This window comes from Ursus americanus, chromosome 13, assembly GCF_024610735.1.
Source record: "Ursus americanus isolate L20-20 chromosome 13, mUrsAme1.1.p, whole genome shotgun sequence".
Taxonomy (NCBI): domain Eukaryota; kingdom Metazoa; phylum Chordata; class Mammalia; order Carnivora; family Ursidae; genus Ursus; species Ursus americanus.
In genome coordinates, this window is record NC_142139.1 from 16,788,008 (window position 1) to 16,799,804 (window position 11,797).

An 11,797-nucleotide genomic window follows, 5' to 3' on the forward strand; every position below is an offset into this window, starting at 1 on the left:
TACAATATTATTGACTGTATTTCCTATGCTGTATATTGCATCCCTATGACTTGTTTATTTTAAAACTAGAAGTATGTACCTGTTACTCCCCTTCATCTATTTTGTACCACCCCCAACTCCTTTGGTAACAAACAGTTTGTACCCTGTATCTATGTGACTGTTTCTGTTTCGTTTGGTCTTGTTTATTTATTTGTTTTTTTAGGTTCTCTATATAAGTGAAATCATATGATTATTTGACTTTTTCTGTCTGACTTATGTCACTTAGAATAATACCCTCCAGGTCCAACCATGTTGTTGCAAATGATAAGATTTCATTCCTTTTTTATGGCTGAGTAATATTGTGTTGTGTATACACCACATCTTCTTTATCCATTTATCTATTGATGGACGCTTAGGTTTCTTCCATATCTCAGCCATTGTAAATAATGCTGCACTGAATATAGGGGTGCATATATCTCTTAGAACTGGTATTTTCATTTTCTTTGGATAAATACCCAGAAGTGGAATTGCTAGATTGTATAGTAGTCTTATTTTTAATTTTTGGAGGAACCTCCATAATGTTTTCTACAGTGGCTACACCAATTTACATTCCCACCAACAGTGTACAAGTGTTCCCTTTTCTCCACATTTTTGCGAACACTTGTTATTTTTTGTCTTTTTGGTAATAGCCAATCTGACAGTGTGAGGTGATATCTCTTTGTAGTTTTGATTTGCATCTTCCTGACGATGAGTGACGTTGCACATCTTTTCATGTGCCTGTTGGTCATCTGTATGCCTTCTTTGGAAAAAGAAGTGTATTCAAGTCCTCTGACCAGTTTTTACTTGTTTTTTAAAAATATTAAGTTGTCTAAGTTCTTGCCTGGTTTGAAAATATCTTCTTCAATTCAGTAAGTTATCTTTTCATTTTGTTGATGGTTCCTTCACTGCGCAAGCTTTCTGAGCTTTTCCTTTGAGCTTTGCCCTTGTCTGGGGAGACAGGTCGAAAAATAAATTACTAAGACTGAAGTCAAAGAAATATTGTCTGTTTTCCTCCAAGAGTTCTTACGATTTTAGATCTTAAATTCAAGTGTTTAACCCATTTTGAATCTATTTTTGTGTATGGTGTAAGAAAGTGGTCCAGTTTCATTCTTCTGGATGTTGCTGTCCAGTTTTCCCAATACCATTTGTTGAGTAGACTGTCTTTTCCTCATTGTATATTATTGCCTCATTTGTCATAGATTAATTGACCTATATGCATGGGTTTATTTCTGGGCTCTCTAGTCTATTCCATCTATGTATTGATTTTCCTGTCAGTACCATACTGTTTGGATTACTATAGCTTTGTAGTATAGTGTGAAACCAGTAGTTGTGCTACCTCCAGCTCTGTTCTTTCTCAAGAGTGCTTTGGCTATTTGGGGTCTTCTGTAGTTCCATACAAATTTTAGGATTCTTTATTTTAGTCGAAACACATTGCACATTTAGTGAAAAATGCCATTGGTATTTTGATGGGGATTGCATTGAATCTGTAGATTGCTTTGAGTAGAATGGACATTTTAATGATAGTAATTCTGCGAATTCATAAGCATCATATATCTTTCCATTTATTTGTGTCATCTTCAATTTCTTTCAACAGTGTCTTATAGTTTTTAAGACTTTCATCTTCTTGGTTAAATTTATTCCTAGGTATTTTATTCTTTTGGATACAATTATAAATGGAATTGTTTTCTTAATTTCTCCTTCTGTTAGCTTGTTATTAGTATATAGAAACACAACTGAATTTCTGTATGTTAATTTTGAATCCTGTAACTTTACTGAATTCATTTATTAGCTCTAATAGTTTTCTGGTGGAGCCTTTAGGGTTTTTGCATGTCATCTGCAAATAGTGACAGTTTTACTTCTTCCTTTCTAATTTTATTGCCTAATTGCTATGACTAGGTCTTTAATACTGTGCTGAATAAAAGTGGAGGGAGCAGGTATCCTTGTCTTTTTCCCGATCTTAGAGGAAAAGCTTTCAGCTTTTCACTGTTTGGTATGATGTTACTGTGGGTTTGTCATATATGGCCGTTATTATGTTGAGGTACATTCCTTCTATACCCATTTTGTTCAGAGTTTTTATTCATAAACGGAAGTTGAATTGTCAAATGATTCTTCTACATCTATTGAAATGATCACATGATTTTTCTCCTTTACTTTGTTAACGTGATGTATCACATTGATGGATCTGTGGATATTGAACCATCCTTGCATCCCCGGAATAAATCCCATTCGATTGTGGTATATGATCCTTTTAAAGTATTGTTGGATTTTGTTTGTTAATTTTGTTTGTTGGGATTTCTGCATCTATGTTTATCAGAGATATTGGCCTGTAATTTTCTTTTTTTGTGGTGTCTTTGTTTAGTGTTGGTCTCAGGTAATGCTAGCCTCATAAGGTGGATTTGGAAACATCACTTTCTGTTCAATTTTTTGGAATAATTTGAGAAGGATGGGTATTAACTACTACTACTACTTCTTCTTCTCCTTCTTCTTCTTCTTCTTCTTCTTCTTCTTCTTCTTCTTCTTCTTCTTCTTCTTCTTTTACAACTAACACATACTTTATTTACTTGATTGAGAGCCTTATGGTACATATGAGGTTTAATAGAGTTGACCTCTATTTGTTTTGTTTTGTTTTTTTTACACTGACAGTTTTGTTTACACTGACTCCAGTGAGTTGTATTTGCGTTTTCTATGCTTGAGACTGTTCAATTGCTGCCATTGCCATTGGTTTGTTTTCTTTTAGGGTCAGGATGGGTACCTTCATATAACATCTTATTTTTAATTCCTTCTCTGGCAGTTCTTTCCTGGATTCTTAGCTTTGCATAATTATACCTACAATGGAACCAACATCCTAAAGTCACCAAGATAAATCCTCCTACTCCAACATCACATGATCTTCTAATCCTACTAGTTAACAAAAAGTGTCCAAGGCCAGCCACAACAAATCCTAATGAACCATTAATATCAAATCCCATGCACAGGGAATGTTTTTGACATCTAAAATTCCTAGGAACTTAAAGCACTTCCCCTTGGTGGGCTTGCTGGGCTCCCATGTGGGGGCCATGGTCTCCAGTGGGTGCCTGATACTAACTCTTCTTTAAATGCTTGATAGAATTTACCTATGAAGCTGTCAAGTCCTGGACTTCTGTTTTTTGGAAGTTTTTAAATTACTGATTTAATTTCACTATTTGTAATTAGTCTGTTCAGATTTTCTATTTCTTTATGATTCAGTACCCAAAGGTTGTGTGTTTCTAGGAATTTATCCACTTCTTCTAGGTTTTCCAATTTGTTGGTGTATAATTGTTCATAGTAATCTCTTATGATCCTTTGTACTTTTGTGGTAACAGTTTTAACTTCTCCTCTTCCATTTCTGATTTTATTTCAACCTGCTCTCTCTCTTTTTTTTTTAAAGGTTTTATTTATTTATTTGACAGAGACAGCCAGCGAGAGAGGGAACACAAGCAGGGGGAGTGGGAGAGGAAGAAGCAGGCTCCCAGCGGAAGAGCCTTATGTGGGGCTCGATCCCAGAACACTGGGATCACGCCCTGAGCTGAAGGCAGACGCTTAACGACTGCGCCACCCAGGTGCCCCGTTCTCTTTTTTTCTTAATAAGTTTTGCTGGAGGTCTGTCAATTTTATCTTTTCAAAGAACCAGGTTTTGATCTTCCCTATTTATTTCTGTTCTGATTTTTATTATTTCCTTCCTTCTACTAATTGTGGACTTTGCTTGTTCTTTTTTCCCCCTAGCCCCTTTATGTGTAAAGTTAGATGGTTTACTTGGGATTTTTCTTGTTTCTTGAGGGAGGCCTGTATAACTATGAATTTTCCTTATAGAACTGCTTTTGCTATATCCCATAGATTTTGGAAAGTTGTGTTTCTATTTTCATTTGTCTTGTGTATTTTTTTTTTAAATGTCATCTTTCTTTGTTGACCCATTGGTTATTTGGTCTAGAATTTTTGTTCCTGTTCTATCTGAATCTCTAGTTTCCAAATAGTCCTCTACTACTTTAAAAGAAATACAATTTCAAGACTTTTTAATAACGAATGCAAGATATCCTCAAATACTCATACAACCATGTCTTTTTCAAAGGTTGGCTTTACCTTTAGCTTTTTTTTAATGTTCTAACCAAAGTAGATATATTTTTCAGGAACCTCATATAGTAAGATTCTCAGAAATTGCTAAACTGAGTCCTAGGTTTGCCGTATTACTAGGTGAAGGAATACTGGAAAAATACTGAGTAGATATAACTTGATTTTCTTTCTACGTTCCATTTCTTCTTTGGAAGCTATTCCACAATTAATTTAAATATGTAGATTAATTTAACGTATTTCTATTCTCCTAGTATTGAATCACTATATTAAATAGGGATCACTAACTTTCCGAAAAATGTAAAGCTAAGTGCTGTACCTATTTATAAAATGTTCACTTTGGTTACTACAGGGAGTGGAGGCAAGATGAATATTGGGTGTAATGATGCTGCAGCCCTTCTTTTTGGATAAGGCACTTCTCTCATCATCCAAGTTGGAATTGAGTCATTCAATTCAACAAATATATAAAAATTTTTTAGAGTTCTGGTGATATATCATTGAACAGGATAGCTACAGTCCTTTCCCTGACAGAGCTGATGCTCTAATAAGAGACATAGATGATTATAAACAGGCAATTCTGTATGTTATAATAAGTGCCATTGTGCAGTGGAAATAGAGTGTGGGATATGAGCATGGTAAACAGATAAACAGCAGTTTTTTTCTGGGATTCTTGGCTTTCCTGTCATGACATATGGAAAAATAAATTTGTATATTTTATATATTTCCTTAGTCCATTTGGACTGGTATTATAAAATATCACAGACTGGGTGGCTTATACACAATAGAAATTTATTTCTTATAGTGATAGAGGTTGCGAAGTTCAAGATCAAAGTGTGGATAAATTTGATGTCTGATTGAGGACCTTCTTCCTGGTTCATAAAAGCCATCTTCTTACTGTGTCCTCACACAGTGGGAGCGGTGAGGGATCTCTCTGAAGTCTCTATTATAAGGTCTCTATTATATAGGTCACCCTCATGACCTAAACACCTTCCGAAGTCTTTACCTCCAATTATCATCATGTTGGAGATTTGGCTTCAACATATGAATTTGGGGAGCACGCAGACAGTCTATAACAGTGAGTGCATATTTAACTTTGTAAGGAACTGCCAAACTTTTCAAAAGTGCTTTATCATTTTCCATCAGCAATAAGTGAGAATTCCTATTGCTCCATATCCCTGCCCGCATTTGGTATTCTGCTAATGTACCCTTTCTTATTTTCTAATATGCTTTAGGAGTTATTCCCTCCCATGTTATCTTTCCTATTTGTTTTAAAAGGTTTTAGATAGAGAAGGTAGTTGCTTATATTCAGTCTCCATCTTGAGCTAATTTTCCATACAGAGCTTAGCCTAGTCTTTCTCACGTACTTTGTGAAATTTTATTTGTCCAGAGATTTCCTATTAGTCCCCTAGCAGAATGTAAGTTGCTTTACTTAATTTTTTTTTTCCCCATTTAGTTGGGACCACAATGCAAGGCAGAGTTTTTATGGAGGTCTGTCGTATTTGTGAAGAATTTCAGGAAAACCTTACCCGGTTTTTTGTGTTAGTTTTTCTTTGTTCAGCGGATCCAACAGCATATTGTTTTCTGACATCCACACATGATTGATAGATTTTAAATATTATCCACACATGTTGCTGATATTTTGTAAATGCAGACTCTGGACTTTTACCGAATATGTGTAAAACATTTGCACAGCATAGTGCAACATGTTATTCCAATGCACTAATTCTGTACCATGATCAAAGAGCGAAATATTTTATTTTCTGATTTCTTTGACCTTTTGTTTCATAAACTCCTTTTCCAGAAACTACAGTTTCTTTCCAAAACTTAAAAATCTCCGCTTTTCCTTAAGCATTAATCTTATCAGTGAGAGGCCTTGAAATCACATCCTAGCACATGCAGAGACACAGAAAGGCATCTGTCCTTTTCCTCCTGGATGCTGTTGCTGCTGCTTTTGTTTACTCTTTAAACTGCACTGTCCAGTGATATGCTACCTGATAGAGAGGTCCAGTGCAGAAAAAGTGGGCTCATCTCAACAACAGAGTAGAGCTTATTTCCTAGTGACCATTGCTAGCTAAGATGATAAACTACCAATGAGTATGAAAGTTAATTTGTATATAACGTCTTAAAATTATTTATTATTCTGTTGAAAGCTTTGTGTCTACTTTTAAATGGGTTTTGCTGCTTATGAAACTTTATTTTCATGGTCATTGCCAGGTATTCATTTTCCTGGGTGCGGTGAGTGAAAACTTAAGGATAAATCAGAATACTCTCCTTTGGTGGCTGCTCTTTTTTTTTTTTTTTTTTGGTAGGTTTTTTTTTTTTCTTCCCCTCACAGAAACTGTTCTCTGCCATCTGATTTTTAAAAATCTGCTTTAATTTTATGAAGATACTTGTAGTGCCAGGGATTTCTTTAAACACTATCTTTTCATGAAAATATGAAATATGAGTCCACTAAAAAGGATATGAAGAGGATTTTTACTAAAAAAGTATTAGAGAATCTGGATGAAAAGCAAAACATGTAAGAGGATGGTTGCAAATATAAGTAAATAAGTTTGCTATGTTTGAGCTTCTAATATGATCCAAAATTTCCTGCGAGACTAGAAGAAAAAGTGAAAATATTATATTATGAGGTTCTTGGCATTTTAAGAAATTATAGGAAGTTCTCATGAAGACAGCTTTTGTCCCTGGCACTAAATTCTAAAAGACACATCTTACACAGAGCTTAGGTAGGAGGAATTGAATATTGGAAATAGAAAGTATCCTCAAAAAAGAAAGAAATAGTTCATGTGAGAAACTTTGGTAAAAGCTAGAGTTATAAAACTGAAGCATATTTCACTGAAAACTGATTTTTCCCCCCAAGGAAACTCACAAGAGCCTAGATTTTGTGGCTTAAGTATCATAATCTTCCGGTAGTCTTAGTCTTCCATAACTCTCTCAACTTAAGGTGTTTTATGGACCGAATTGTATTCCCCCAAAATTCATATGTTGAAGCCCTGACTCGTAGTATGACTATTTGGAGATAGGGCAATAAGGAGGCAATAAAAGTTAAGTGAAGTCATAAGGATGAAGCCTCGTAATCCAATAGTTCTGGTGTGAAGTTCTGATGTGAAGAGGAAGAGACATAAGAGAGTCTCTCTCTCTCTCAGCCAGCACAGAGGGAAAGCCATGCGAGGATACGGTGAGAAGGTGGTCATCCGCTAACCAGGAAGAGAGGCCTCACCAGGAACCAATCTTGCCAGCACCTTGGTCTTGGACTTCGAGCCTCTAAAACTGTGAGAACATAAATTTCTGTGGTTTAAACCACCCAGTCTGTGGTATTTTGCTATGACAGCCCTAGCTGACTAATGCATTATGGCTTCTAGATAGAAGGTAATCCTTCCAACATTATGATAAGGATTCCTTGGTCTGCAGGCACTTTAGTGACTTACCTGTGTGTAGAGTTAGGCAATGTCTTTATATTAAACCTCCATTAGGTAGCTCCTCAACTTTCATGAGAAGTTGTCAGCCCTACCAATGCTCTTGACTTTCAAAGCAAATGGATTGCCTTCAGTGGCAACATAATGTTTACTATAGGTTAGTTCTACCTCTTCAACTAGTGAATAAGCCCCTCAAGAGTGGCTCTGGGCCATATATAACTAATCTTTGCCATGCTAAACACTCTTCTTCACTTTTCAGCAGGAAAAGGATTGTTGAGCTGCATGTTTTTTGTATTGCTGATATACTAAGACAGTGAATAATGTATATTTCCTCCCATACTTTCATCAGCATAAGTAGTTAGACCAAAGAGATGAAGGTAGGAAAATGAAGCATGGGGCAAGAAGTTGTGACTTCAGTCTTCTTCTTCTTCCTCTTCTTCTTCTTCTTCTTCTTCTTCTTCTTCTTCTTCTTCTTCTTCTTTTTTTAAGATTTATTTATTTATTTGAGAGAGAAAGAGAGAGTGTGGTGGGAAGAGGCAGAGGGAGAGGGAGAATCTTAAGCAGACTCCACTGCTGAATGTGAACCCACATGCGGGGCTTGATCTCACGACCCTGAGATCATGACCTGAGCCAAAACCAAGAATCAGGTGTTTAACTGACTGAGCCACAGGCACCATGACTTTAGTCATCTTAATTCTCCTCTAATCTTTTGAATAACAGATTTTAGGAAATAAGAATGATAGTTCACCATAAAGCTTATACTGAGTTTTTAAAAATCTTATACATTGCTGTGGCCTTTACTATTTTACATTGCAAATATTGGCAGTGTGGGAAGCTTTCCCAAGTTTACCAAGAACAGAAGAATTTGAGTCCAAATTTACACAAACCTGAAGCTAAAATTATGTTAAATCTGGCAAAATGTTGAGAAACTCAAAAATGCCAGGGGGAAAAAATTCATGAAAGGGACATGTTTTGACACTTTAGATATTACTTAATTAACTTTGTGAATGTCAGATATGGCCCTTTCCAAATAGTAGCTATTTTAAATGTACAGGTTGTAAATATTTGGTCTGTTGGGTAAGGATGGCAGACTTAGGAGTAGATGATTATACCCCAAATCTCATGGTGGAAAAAGGCACATTGATCAGCTTCCTGTCTGTCTGTTTGTCTGCCTATCTTTCCATCTGTCCCTATCTGAGTTTTTATCTGCTAAATTCTTCACTGTATGAGGTTTGGGTTTAAGTACTTGTGCAGTAGTATAGTTTACAACTCAAGCATTTAGAGTAGTGTGAACTGTATACAGAAAACATACCCCCAAACCCATATACACAGAAAACATAACAAAATTCCCTCAAACTCTCTGTATTAGAAGCCAATTACCAGTGAGATACACAGGGGGAGGAAAGGAAAAGTTGCTTAGATAAACCCCTAAAATAAGTATATCAGGCCTTGATTGATTGCTAGTAAGTTTTACAGTTTATAGCAAAAATTCCCACTTTGATTTGGCTTAGTTTGACCTGACAGTTTTGTCAATGTCTCACTAGGTGGATTCAAGCAGATAAAATGTAGACCAGAAAATGATGATGTGCTTGCTTTGTCTTATGGAATGAGAATTGCAGGACTGGCCATGCCAAAACCATGCCTCTTTTTCTAGACTCATTACAAGTTGTGAAGTGGCGTGATGCAATGTGAATGTCTGGACAAGTACCCCTTTTGTTGTTTTCAAGGGGGTTATGTCCTGGATTTGTTCCTTTGCAAACTCTCTGCAGTTTACATAGCTGGAGAGACTTAACGCCTTGGCAGAGCTTGGCAGGGGCACAGGCTTTATCTGTGCGTCCGCCCTCCTAGAATGGGAGGCAGTGAGTGTATGTAAGAACTGCATTCTTTTTGCTTGTGGTTACTCTTGATGTTTTATCGCTTATTTCTTCTTCTAATCACATGAGGAAAATAATATTTTCTATGCCTACCAGACTTTCGGAAAGAGAAAACAAGGAAGAGAACTCTTTTGGATTTTTCCTGTCCTCCCTAATCTTCCCTTCAGCACTCATTTCCTCTTTTAGGAATGTGCAATTACAAATTTGATTAAATTCTTTAAGTATTTGAGCATTTGCTATTGAAAATACTAGGTCATGCACTTTAAGTTTTTGGGTGAGAGACGATAATATCACAAGCCTTTCTGAAGATTGTGAAGTAAGTAAAAAGAGCATACATGTTCTCCATGCTCCTTCTGGGCTGTTTCCCCCTTGAACACATCGTTGTCGCCACAACCATCAACACTTTGGTCAAGAGCAAAGTCAAAGTCACCTTGAAGGGAAATTCTGGAAATCACTAAGTATCAGTAAGGATTACTGTGTCAGTAGCTACTTTGTCAGTCACTTTAATAACAGTCAAGATTGTCTTAATCTGGTTAATACTTCTTCAGAATATCTAGTTGAGAAATTCAACAACCAATACATTATGGGTCAAATAAATTTGCCTTGCAAATATTCTAACATATTTCTTCTGAGTTTCTAGTATATATCTGAACCAAGCAGTTTAAACTTGATGATATTCTCCTTCTAGTTAATATTCGTTAGTGTTTTAATGACTTGGTTAGAAACTTCTGTGTCTCAGCCATCTTTGATTCCACCATAAAATTTAATATGTCTTGACTCAATATTTTGAAGTACCTGGATTTCGGTCAAAGGTTGGCTTCCAGTTTTCCAAAACACTTTTGTAAACCTGAAGAACAAATTCTTGAACGCCTATAATAATTCTTTGGATCAAAGCCAGTCACTTTTTTCCCTATAAAATACACCTGGAAGTCTTATTTCACTAAGTCATTAATTGTCTGGATGTTCAATACTCAGCAATTAGAAGAAGATGAAGGATGAAAGGGTTGGGTTTTTTTTTTTTAATTTGTTTTGTTTTGTTCTTTTGTTTTTTTGCAGCAGAAAAATGAGAATAGTAGCAAGAAAAGTAACAAATGTTGACCTAAAGATGCTCTCTGAACCTTGGAGTGAAGGCTTTGAGCAGTTCTGAGCACCAAAATTTTTCTTGAGAGTATTGGTATATTGCAATACAGTATGATATTTTCTTTTCATGATAAATGAACTTGAATATATAAGAAAGTTGTCTTTATATTTTGTCACAAAAAATATATTTTAGATAAAGTTCAAAATAAAAATGTTATACTTAGGAGACTAAATTTCAGTTATTCAGAAAATTATCCTGTATGTAGTAACTTAGTGTTAATAATGAGTGACTAATGAGTATTAATAATGAGTGACTGAATTAATTAGTTAAAAACTACATGAAATGCATATTTCTTAGATAAAATGAGAATTTCTCTGTTCAAATATCTAGGATGGTTCCTGTTTATCTTGTATACAAAATCTATATTATTATTTCCTAAATTGGCTATTATAGTCACCCAGTAAGATGGCTACTTGGTTCACATCTACCCTCCTCGTAGCTATCTCCATCCTCCCTCCTTACCTTGGGCTTTTCACGGGGGTTTTTTCACTTTCCTAGCCCAGCCACAGTGATTGGGCGAGGGGTTCAGCATTTGACCAAGTCTAATCAGAATCTTTCCCCATTATTTTTTCAAACAGCAGCAAAGGAAGAGCTCTTTTTTTATCCAGTTGTGAAAGGATAGGAATGTGTGCCTAAAATCCCATTAGTAATATTCTCTAGCAGTCAGAGAAACTACTATGCAGAAATGACAGGTCAGATTAAAAGAACTTGATATTATTGAAAGGCAGCTTTGTTCCAGTCGTCCCTAGTGCCAGCATCTGGCCTTGACCCTCTCATAGTTTGCCTCAATAGGCCAATAAATTCCCAAAGGTCGGTCATTTGTGGTTCCATTTATTGCAACGTAGAGTTTTAGTTAATTCATACTCTCAGTGGTGTTAGGCACTTTATGTTATTTCTTGTATTTAGAAACTTACATTGTGAGTGTCATTTATCTCTATTCCATAGTTGAGGAATTCGGACCTCAAGGAGCAAGGACCTTGCCCATGGTCACATGGCTATTCAGTGGCAGAGATGGTTGTTAAAGTTAGCCTCATTGACTTTGAAGCTCATCTTTTCTTCTTTTTAAACTTTTATCTTAATGCATTCTGTTTATTGTAATTAAATATACATAACATACAACTTACCATTTTAATCATTTTTTAACTATACCATCTAGTGGCTAAGTACATTTACTTTGTTGTGCAATCATCACTGCTCTCCATTTCCAGAATTTTTTCATCATTTCAAAACCATATACCCATTAAATCATAACTCCCCATTACCCT

General features: G+C 35.7%; 1 pseudogene; it reads right to left on the reverse strand.

Moving 5' to 3' along the window:
• Window positions 1–2,717: 2,717 nt before the first annotated feature.
• LOC123793112 (cytochrome c oxidase assembly protein COX20, mitochondrial pseudogene) lies at window positions 2,718–3,076 on the reverse strand (annotated as a pseudogene).
• Window positions 3,077–11,797: the final 8,721 nt, after the last annotated feature.